This window comes from Eubalaena glacialis, chromosome X, assembly GCF_028564815.1.
Source record: "Eubalaena glacialis isolate mEubGla1 chromosome X, mEubGla1.1.hap2.+ XY, whole genome shotgun sequence".
Lineage (NCBI taxonomy): Eukaryota > Metazoa > Chordata > Mammalia > Artiodactyla > Balaenidae > Eubalaena > Eubalaena glacialis.
The window spans coordinates 2,948,908-2,960,665 of NC_083736.1; positions in this window are offsets into that span (position 1 = coordinate 2,948,908).

Below are 11,758 nucleotides of genomic sequence, written 5' to 3' on the forward strand. Positions count from 1 at the left end.
CAGGGAACTCTACTCAATACTGTGTATGACCTATATGCGAGAAGAATCTAAAAAGACTGGATATATGTATAACTGATTCACTTTGCTGTACAGCAAAAAGTAACACAATATTATCAGTCAACTATACTCCAATAAAATTTTTTTTTAAAAAAGATGTAGTAAGTATACATAGCAGAATATTATTCACCATAAAAAGAAGGAAACCTTGCCTTTTGAGACAACATGGATGGACCTTGAGGGCATTATGTTAAGTGAGACAGGCCAGACACAAAAGGACAAATATAAATACTGTATGATCTCACTTATGCGTTGAATCTAAAAAAGCTGAACTCGTAGAATCAGAGAGTAGAATGGTGGTTCCCAGAGACTGGGTAGGTAGGGAGTAGGTGGAAATGCTGTTTAGTGATACAAACTTACAAACAGACGATGCATAAATTCTGGAGAGCTAATGCACAGCATAGAGATTACAGTCAACAATAGTGTATTATATACTTCAAAATTCCTAAGAGACTAGATCTTAAACCTTCTGACTACAAAAAAATAATAATTATGTACATGGACAGAGGCATTAGCTAAAGCTACGGTGGTGATCGTAAAGCAATATACAAATGTGTCAAATTAACCCACTGGACACCTTAAATGTACACAATGTTATATATGTAAATTATATCTCAATAAAAATCAACCAAAAGGTAAAAAATTGTATACTTTAAACTGGTTAAAATTTGAAATTATAGGTTATGTTTTTTTGCCACAATAAAAACTTGGAAAGATAAAAAAAAAAAATACACATCACAGAGAATAGAGTGCTGAGGCATAAGAAATATAATTTATGTGAATTCATGCAATAAGTCATCAACAAAGCTGAATTTGAACATATTTTGTCCTGACATCGATACATGTGATATTTTACTACACAGACAGGCAAATAATGACATAAGCATATCTTTCTTAAACTATCTTTTAACAGGTATTGGCATAGAGAGCAATAAATATCCCTCTGGGAGAAAAAAAAGTACAATTAGAAAAAAGTTAGCATGAAAAATATTCCTATTGGAGAACAAGAAAATTAGCACGGTAGATTGGAAAGGTCATACAGTTGTAAAGCAGGAAATCTGAATTCTAATGGTATCTTTGGTAATTCATTTCTCTCTCCTGACCCTCATTGCCTTTATTTATCAAATAGGGATTATTTAATGCCTAAGACAGAAGGATCCACACATATTGCCCATTTATTTAGTGTTGGATACTTTCATAATATATATTGTTAAGTTTTTTTTTTTAAAGCTGTGGGAACCTGCTTTAACTTCGCGACCATAATTGGATTAAATATATGTGAAAACTGTTATGGAATTTAAAATTGCAATCAAATATTACTTCTATCATTTAATTTGGGAGAAGGTAAGAAATGATGGGCTTTTCTTAATCTTAAATGAATGTGGATACAACATTTTTCTATGCTAACAGTTTTACCCTTTTAGTCACGTTTCAGTAAAAAGTTATACTTTCAAGTTTGTTTTTTTCAAGGCATTGAATCCCCTCACCCTGGAGATGTACAGGCATAGGCTGATGAATAATTTGGTGGAACGCTGGAAAAATGGTTGAACTAGGAGGAAGACGCTTAGATTAGACTAACTGTTCTTCCAAACGCAGAAGTAATCTGATTTTCTAAGTATCCACATTCTTACTGAAATAGATTTCAAATATGGTTCAACAGTTCGCATTGTTTTTCCAAAGTATATGAGTAAATCTCTTGAGAACTGAGAGCCAAAAAAATAATAGTAATAATGTGAATAAAATTGGGAGAAAGATTGAGAGATTTGTAAACAGAGGGATATTAATCCTTTTATTAAAAACTTTCAAGTTAAGGAAGACATTCCTTGTGGTTCCCAATATTATAGTCAATTTTATTTTTAAAAGAGACTACGCTTGCTTTTTCTTAACTGGGTTTTGTTTTTTTGTTTTGTTATTTATTTTTGGCTGCGTTGGGTCTTTGTTGCTGCACACGGGCTTTCTCTAGTTGCGGCGAGCGGGGGCTACTCTTCGTTGCGACACACGGGCTTCTCATTGCAGTGGCTTCTCTTGTTGCGGAGCACGGGCTCTAGGCGCGCGGGCTTCAGTAGTTGTGGCACGCGGGCTCAGTAGTTGTGGCTCGCAGGCTTAGCAGCTCCGCGGCATGTGGGATTTTCCAGGACCAGGGATTGAACCCATGTCCCCTCCGTTGGCAGGCGGATTCTTAACCACTGTGCCACCAGGGAAGTCCTGTTTTGTTTTCTTTTCCCCCAATTTTTTACAAGTTATTTTTTATAAGTTATTTTTGATATACTAGTGTCTTGGTTTTCATTTGATTCCCATCACCTGTGCTCCCTGGAAAGCACGTGGTGCTCAAATCCTGACAATTCTCCATCAGCAACTGACACTTGGTCTTAAGCCTGTGTCACCTCTATTTTATCACCACACTCAAAGGACAGTGCCTAGTTGAATCTTTTTGAACTCACCCAAAAACATGTACTTGTAAAGAATGGAAAAAAAGTCCCAGCAACACAGCTTGAAGTAGCTGATGTGGAAAATATATTTATTAAAAAAACAACCGGAAAATCCCTGAAGCTGTATTGCTCTTACTACCCCGTCTAACACAGCCCGGTCTTTCACATCGTTTGGGAAAGGGACAGACCCCCACTGCCTAAAAATGTTTTGCCACTCCAGCCTGTTAAAAATAGTTCAATAAAGAGGGTCCAGTAAATTTTAAAACTTTGCATTTAACGGCCTCTAGGAAGATCCTGGGTATTTGGAACTCTATCCAAGCAGATGTGATTTAACTTTTCAATGCTAAGCTGAAGTATCGGGACACTGCATTAATTTTCTTGGACGTGCATTCTCATGTATTGAAAGCTACCCACCTTGATGGCCTACCGGACCTGGCATTACACCTAGACAGCACTGAAATCCTGGGGATTACAGTGAAGTCAAGGCAACACCGGGATGCTCTTAAAACAAGGCACTTAAGTTTCTGTTCGCATCTCCTTGGGTTCAACTGTCCTATAGCCATTATATGCTAAGAGGGCAAAGTCTACACATAGTCATTGACTAAGCGAACCAGAATGGGGAAGATCTCATGGATTTCTGACTCCAAGCCTGCAAAGTGAGGAACTGAGGAACGTTCTAGATAAAATATAACTCTGCTCCAAGAAAGGTAGACCCTGGAATGTGGAGAGCTTATCTCTATATTCTAACTTGTGCTAGACCATAACCATGTCCTGATAACCAGATCCACATTTGAGCACAGAATTGAGATCTTTTTCACTTCCAGTTGCATGATAACACATGTAGACATGTAATCATGAAGCCAGCTGCAGTTCCATCCAATTTAAAGGACTGTGTGTTATAAATAATGGTGTGATGTTCTCCTCCGAATAGGATTTTTATCAAAAATATGTTGTAGATTCTCAGACATTTCAGGATCAAACTTTGTACAAAAGGATATTGACTTAATGCAAATAAAAGTCCTTGTGAAATAAAATCCAATGGAATTATACATAAATCATGAATAAGTCCATCAGAGAGAAATTCTCAAGTGTTTTTGTGTTATATGTTTTAATGAGAATTCCTCTTTTATCTCGTGGCTTATTCTCATAAACAGGAAAAATAATCTTACACTTAAAGCTATGCAATAAGTAGTACACTTTGAAATATTCTTAAATTCCACTTTAATTAAAAGGGGACTCCTGAGATTGAGTTTTTATTTACTGTGAAACCATTGGAACACTTTCTCTTGATGACCCTCTCAATATACATGTCTCTTCATTCAGCACATTTGCACTGATTTTCAAATTTTATTTTTAACATGTTCATTTTATGGAGGCTCTAAGCATTTTGTACTGTGAAAGCATATTTAACGGTTCTTAAGGCTGCTCCCAATGCCATGTAAAAATGGGAAAAAGCATAGACACTGACAGTTCCCTAGGACATCATAAAGCCTAGATTTAATATTAGAAGATGAAATTCCCTTTTAATAGTTGCCCTAATCTATATTTCTAATTTATGAGAAATAATTTCTCCCAGTTAACTGGCACCATGATCTCTAAATAAACTATAAAACAAATTTGCTAGGCTCAGATGGCTGAAGAAAGACCATACATACAAACTATTATGTATAAGGTAAATAAGATACAAAGATACAATGTAGAACACAGGGAATATAGCCAATAATTTACAATAACTTTAAATGGATTATAATCTATAAAATATGCTGTACACCTGAAACTGTTATAATATATAATATATAGAGTTATAATAATCAACTCTAATTTTTAAAAAGCCCATAAAATCACAACTGACTTTTCCAGTTTGAGATGCTATCAGATATCCAAAGAGACATGACAATGTTTAACCTTTTGGAAAGCAATGTGGATTTTCAGGAAGCTCTGAATTGAAGACAGAAGTCTGGGAGTGGCTTTTAGAAAAGGGAGTTGAATGCATGGCATTAGAAAAGAATATTGGGGGGGCAGGCAAGAGAAGACAAACGTCATGAGTCAGAAGGAGCTGCAGCTACCCCAAATCTTGAGAAGGAGAAAGAAGGGAGCACGGAAGCAAGAGCGTTCAATTACAAAGAAATCGGGTAAATACACAATGAAAACAGGCTTGCACATGTGTTCATTACAGTCTCTTAAGAGGACGAAATCCAGGAGAAAAGGGAAACAACAGAAAAAGTGAGGACAGACGTCGCTCCCCGATATCAGAAGCCTCACAAAGAATTATTCCTAACAAGGAGGTGTGCAAAATACAGGACTGAAACGAGGAAGAAAGGCAGATGGTGGAGAAGGAGGTGAGGGCAGAGTGAATGTCACCTGAAATTTCTGTAGATTTGGGAAGTTTGGTGTTATCATTGTTTGCAGTTGCTATGACTGTTGATCTTGCGAGGAAAATGGAAGACACCACGTGGAGATATTCATAAATGGAGAAGGAAAGAAACAAACCAAGGAGCACGGACTAAAAGAGAAAGAGCTCAGGGAATAGAAAGTCACACCAAGGAGGGAGCCCTCCTGCACTGTTGGTGGGAATGTACGTCAGTGCAGCCACTATGGAGAACAGTATGGAGGTTCCTCAGAAAACTAAAAATAGAGCTACCATATGACCCAGCAATCCCACTCCTGGGCATATATCCAGACAAAACTATCATTCAAAAAGATACATGCACCCCAACGTTCATAGCAGCACTATTCACAATAGCCAAGGCATGGAAGCAACCTAGGTGTCCATCAGTAGATGAATGGATAAAGAAGATGTGGTACATATATACAATGGAGTATTACTCAGCCATGAAAAAGAATGAGATAATGTCACGTGCAACAACATGGATGGACCTAGAGATGATCATAGTGAGTGAAGTAAGTCAGAGAAATACAAATACCATATGATATCATTTATATGTGGAATCTAAAAATGATATAAATGAACTTATTTACAAAACAGCAGCAGACTTATAGACAAAGAGAACAGACTTGTGGTTGTAAAGGAGGAGGGTGTGGGAGAGGGAAGGATTACGAGTTTGGGTTTAGCAGATGCAAACTAGTATATATAGGATGGATCAACAAGGTCCTACTGTCTACCACAGGGAACTATATTCAATACCCTGTGATAAATCATAATGGAAAAGAATATGAAAAAGAATGTACAAATATGTATAACTGAATCACTTTGCTGTACAGCAGAAATTAACACAACATTGTAAATCAACTATAGTTGAATAAAATAAATTAAAAAACATCACATGAAGGAAAAAGCAAGGCTCATTTGATCCAATGGCTTTCGCCAAATCATTTGTAGTAGAGTATATCTATTTTTTGTTTTTACCCTGAGGTCAAATGAAAAATTTTAAATGTAGTGAAAGCCACATGGCGTTCTCACTCTCAGTGTCTGCCAAATGAGCCCGTTTGTCGAGCAGAGAGGTTCAACCTAAGTACTTGATTCTGATACGATCAACTGAGGAGGCCTTCATTAATTTATGAGTCTTTAATATTTCAGTCTTTACGTCAATGCAGAAATACAAATTACATCCTAAGAAATTATCTGGCAATTACACTGAATCGTGTAACACATATTATGACCAGAGAGTTTGCAGTGGGAGACAACTATATGCATATGGACCCAATCTCTCTTGTTAATCCAGGAATCTCCTGCAGTTTATTTTTCACTGGGGCAAGGAAAACAACAGTTGTTGCTGGATTGAAAGAATCTGTCAGTTTAATGTATACGAGACCTTGTAACTGAAGGCAAAATTTTAGGGAGAATATTTAAGCTTAAACTCTAATATTACAGTTTAGTAACAAAGCTTCTTTTACGAAGAAATAGTTCAACCAGTAGTGTCTTATTTTGTAAACTACGTAAGGTTGATCCATTATTTTAAGTTATGAATTAACATAGATTTTGTTGATAAAATCCAAAGATTTAAAGTAAATGAAATGATAAAATGTAAATGAAAATAAAACCATAGATGATTTCATTGACATCTTTCTATATCAATGGTTATTCTTTTTTTAAAAATTTATTTATTTTTATTTAGTTTTGGCCTCATTGGGTCTTCGTTGCTGCACGTGGGCTTTCTCTAGGTGTGGCGAGCGGGCTTCTCATTGCAGTGGCTTCTCTTGTTGTGGAGCACGGGCTCTAGGTAGGCGGGCTTCAGTAGTTGCAGCACATGGGCTCAGTAGTTGTGGCTCGCGGGCTTAGTTGCTCCACAGCATGCGGGATCTTCCCAGACCAGGGCTCAAACCCGTGTCCCCTGCATTGGCAGGCGGATTCTTAACCACTGCGCCACCAGGGAAGTCCCACAGTGGTTATTCTACATACTCATGCTTGTATAAGGTCAGTAGGACCTGCACAAGTAACTTCTATCCTTTTATATTGGAAGTGTTCATCACAACCTGGATTATTCCTGGTTTAGTTTATACATGAAAACAAAAATAAGAGGATACTTACAGAGAACCCTGTAAATTAACCTCAAATAGTTTTCTTTTTATTTGAGATACATTTTCTCATTTCTTTGTGTCACTCTAGAAATCCTTGATCCAAACTTCTCTTCATCAAAGTTATGGCAATTCTTCCTTAAATTCTTTGGGTGACACGGAGTTGGCAGAGACTCAAGGCTTCTTCAGTCCTCGGAATCTCAGGGAGAAGGTGGACCAGTATTTTGTTCCCTGATGCTTTTAAGCTTAGAATCATGGGTTTTGAGGATTGTTTCACCTAGGCTTAAAATCTTAGTGTAGTGATTACCGGCTTTGGGACTTTCTCAACGTTTCCAGGTTACAACAAGTTCAGACAATGTTAGAGAACGTTAAATGCAGTATATTTGTAAGGCAGCTGACAGAGAACACTCAATCTGCATTAAGTATGCACCTTCCTTGTTCACACAGAGCCCTGGATAGAGATTACTTAACTTGCCGTAGTTGGTCTGGGGTGTTTTCAGCATTAAAGCAAAAGCATTCTTGCTAAAACCAATCTCATCTCCCCCATAGTCAAGTCTTCACAGGTATCAAAATCAAACTTATGGTTACCCAAGGGGAAACGGGGGGGAAGTGATAAACTGGAAGACTGGACTGACACATACACAGTACTGTATATAAAATCGATAACTATAAGGACCTACTGTATAGCACAGGGAACTCTACTCAATACTCTGTAATGACCTAGATGGGAAAAGAATCTAAAAAAGAGTGGATATATGTGTATGTATAACTGATTCGCTTTGCTGTACACCTGAAACTAAGACAACATTGCAAATCAACAATACTCCAATAAAAATTTTTAAACAAAGACAGAATCTTTAGGAAAATGATACTGTAATACATAAGCACAAATCTGACTCCATTTTGGATCTGTTTTTAACTTTAAACTTTGTATTCTATTGCAGGGGTTCCCAACCCCCAGGTCGCGGACGGTTACTGGTCCGCAGCCTGTTAGGAACCAGCCTCTTAGGGGCAGGGCCACACAGCAGGAGGCGAGTGGCGGGCAAGCAAGCGAAGCTTCAAGCTTCATCTGCCACTCTCCATCGCTCGCATGACTGCTTGAACCGTCACCCCCAACTCCAGTCTGTGGAAAAACTGTCTTCCATGAAACCGGTCCCTGGTGCCAAAAAGGTTGGGGACCGCTGGTCTATTGCTTTAGCTTCAAGTTAAAAATGTTGCCTAGAGCCTGAAATATACAGGAGAGCCCATTTTCCAGGCTCTGACCTTTAAGGGTATAACACTTTACCACACCTATAGAGAGAAAAAGTTGCCGAACAGACAATAACATTTGTCTTGTTGGAGGTTTACAGGACCATCAAGACCTGACCTACCTGGACAGAGGCAAGAACAAAGGATTCCAACACAAAGACGTCTGCAAGACCCAACCACACCCCTGCCCCTTTTTAGTATAAAAGAAGCCTGAATTCTGACTTGGGCAAGATGGGTCTCTGGGACATTAGCCTGCCATCTTCTCAGTCTGCTGGCTTTCCAAATAAAGTTGCTATTCCTTGCCCCAGGACCTCATCTCCCCATTTATTGGCCTGTCCTGTGGCTAGCAGTACAAGCTTAGACTTGATAACGATGCCTCCTTCCTTTCATGGTTAGGAATGTTCAATCCTCTAGCTGTCTAATTTGTACATTTGACATACAGAGATTTTTCTGGTAAAAGATTATAATTCTATACCATGAGTCTATATAGTATATGTAATTCTGATTCCTCAGAGTAAGTGGTCAACACGCACTTTCTAGGTGGGGTGGTCTGCCTCTCCGAGGTCAGTGAATGTGAGGTCAGGCCTCTGCTCTACAGAGTAAAAAAAATAAACTTTCCACATCTCAGTTTCCTGCAGGTTACCTTCCTTACTCCCTCTGAACCTAGTTTATCACAAACATACGCTGTCAGAGGTGGTCGGATGTCCGAAGATAGAAAACCTTCAGGAAGAAGCATATTCGGATCCCTTATTACTGTTCCAAGCTCTGTGTATTTTTCATGCCTGATGCATTTTGAATGTCATGGAATGGAGGCGTAAAAGATGGTAGACAAATGTATCTCATACTTGAAAGATACAGACATCACGTTTGGTGGTTCCCGGTGGAAAACTGGCCGTCATTTTAGGAAGCTGATTAGGCTGGTTTGCAAACATCTTTATACCTATTTCTATTATTATTCTTTGTGTTGGCACTAATCCATCTGCCTAGACTTGCCCAGCAAACTTTGTACCCAGAGAGCGGCTGGGAATTCATCCTACACTTAATGAAGCGGGATTGTTTATATTTGCTATGCTTTGAATTCTAGAGAAGCAAACCTGTAGATTTCTGCTAACATAGACGCAGACGGCTTTGAGGTGGTTCTTACCATGTTTGTTGGATTTAAAAGTAGTCGCATTTTACTGAGAAACAGAAATAATTACCATGCGGCACTATGTACGTTTATCCAACAAAAAAGCCAGCTCCTTTATAAGCCTATTGGAAAATGAGAAATACACAGGCATGCACGAAACTCCCTCCTTTTGCATTACTGCTGCATATACATCAAAATGCCGGGTCAATATACAGCATTCAGTATTTCCCATCTCCCATGACCACCTTTCCCTACCTCAGCAGACTAGTACTTTCATAGGGGCATGGTTTGGTGTTCTAAAAAATAATTGCGAAAAAGGTTTTGAAACTAGCATGATTATATACTCTGACGTTTTTAGATACAGCATAAAATTTTATAAAATATTTATGTAAAATGTTTATGAATTGTCTATATTTAGAAAAAAAATTTTATAGGATGAGCTTCAATATCAAATTCATTAAAAGTCCACAGCAAAGCAAGTACTGAATGAAGAAAAACACAACATAATTGTAAATGGAGAAGACGATATTATATCATGAAAGCAAGAAACCTGATGCTCCCAGTAGAAAATAGAGAGAGTAATTAGTTGATTAAACTCTTGCAGAGAAAATAGGAAGAATGTCTTCAAATGTTCAGAACGAATAAATTGTCTATGGTCACAAATTTAAATCAGTTAGCATCCATAGCACATTTATTTTTAGGATGTGATGAATACTACATTGTATTTTGATGTAGAATACGATTTATTTTAAATGCTCAATAAATTGAAATTATCAAACCATTTATGTAAAATATATACATCATTGATCAACAACTATCCATACAGATTTCATATCTGCAGTGTATTGGATTTGACATGTATGAAAATTGAAATAGGCAAGTATGATGATTCAAACTGTCCCACATTTGTGATCAGAAACATTTATTCAAAATGCAGATCAAAAGTAGCCATTTTCAAGTTTGTGCATGTTGGGAATAAAATGCTTCTCTCAAAGGAAAGTCACATGATAAAAAATAAAAGAAAACCAGTAGATAGAAATCCATACGTATTTTACTGAAAGTGAAAAATTCAGCATAAATACCTCTATATTCTTCATACTGAAAAATATGTTATTTCCTAGTTTCTGCTAAAAAGTAAAGCCATAATAATTTGGTTTAAAATAATTTTCCAACACAGTTTTCTATTTCTTCCTCACTGCACTTAAAAACTTAACAGTTGAAAACTCTGGAGACGGCGTGGAGAAAAGGGAACCTTCCTGCACTGTTGGTGGGAATGTTAAGTTGGTACAGCCACTATGGAGAACAGTATGGAGGTTCCTCAAAAACTAAAAATAGTACTACCATTTGACCCAGCAATCCCACTCCTGGGCATATATCCAGACAAAACTATCATTCAAAAAGATACATGCACCCCAATGTTCACAGCAGCACTATTTACAATAGCCAAGACATGGAAGCAACTTAAGTGTCCATCAGTAGATGAATGGATAAAGAAGATGTGGTACATATATACAATGGAATACTACTCAGTCATAAAAGAGTGAAATAATGCCTTTTGCAGCAACGTGGATAGACCTAGAGATCATCATACTAAGTGAAGTCAGACAGAGAAATACAAATACCATATATCACTTATATGTAGAATCTAAAATATGACACAGATGAACTTATCTACAAAACAGAAACAGAGTCACAGACAGAACTGACTTGTGGTTGCCAAGGGGGAAGGGGTGGGGGAGGGATGGATTGGGAGTTTGGGGTTAGCAGATGCAAACTAGTATATATAGAAGGGATAAACAACAAGGCCTACTGTATAGCACAGGGAACTATATTCAATATCCTGTGATAAACCATAATGGAAAAAGAATGTGGGTGTGTGTGTGTGTACACACACACACACACACACACAGAGTACATATATATGTATGTATAATGGAATCACTCTGCTGTACAGTATAAACTAACACAACACTGTAAATCAGCTATACTTCAATTAAATAATCTTTTAAAAAATCTTAAATTCCACCCCATCAAAATAGAACAAAGCTGTTCAAAGCTACCTTTTGGGGAGAAAAAGAAAGCTCTTATTAACCAAAAAAAAAAAAAAAAAAAACCCCAAACAAACAAAAACAATAGTTAAGGTGGGAATAAAATATCACTTAATTGACTTTACTTTCTGTGGAGATAAAAACAAAAACTTCTTTATGTTATGTTGGAGGAGCTGAAGACCCCAAGCTGATAAGGAGCAAGTTCACTATTTTGTGCACTTGTTCCAGAATTTTTAATATTTTGACATCATTTTATTCCATATATAAAAACTACAAATGGAAGATATTAATTAGCCCCAAGTCTTCAGAGCTAGGAGTCAAAAGGGTTCTCTGATTTCAGTTTGGTTATCTTCCAAGTATTTCATTGTTAC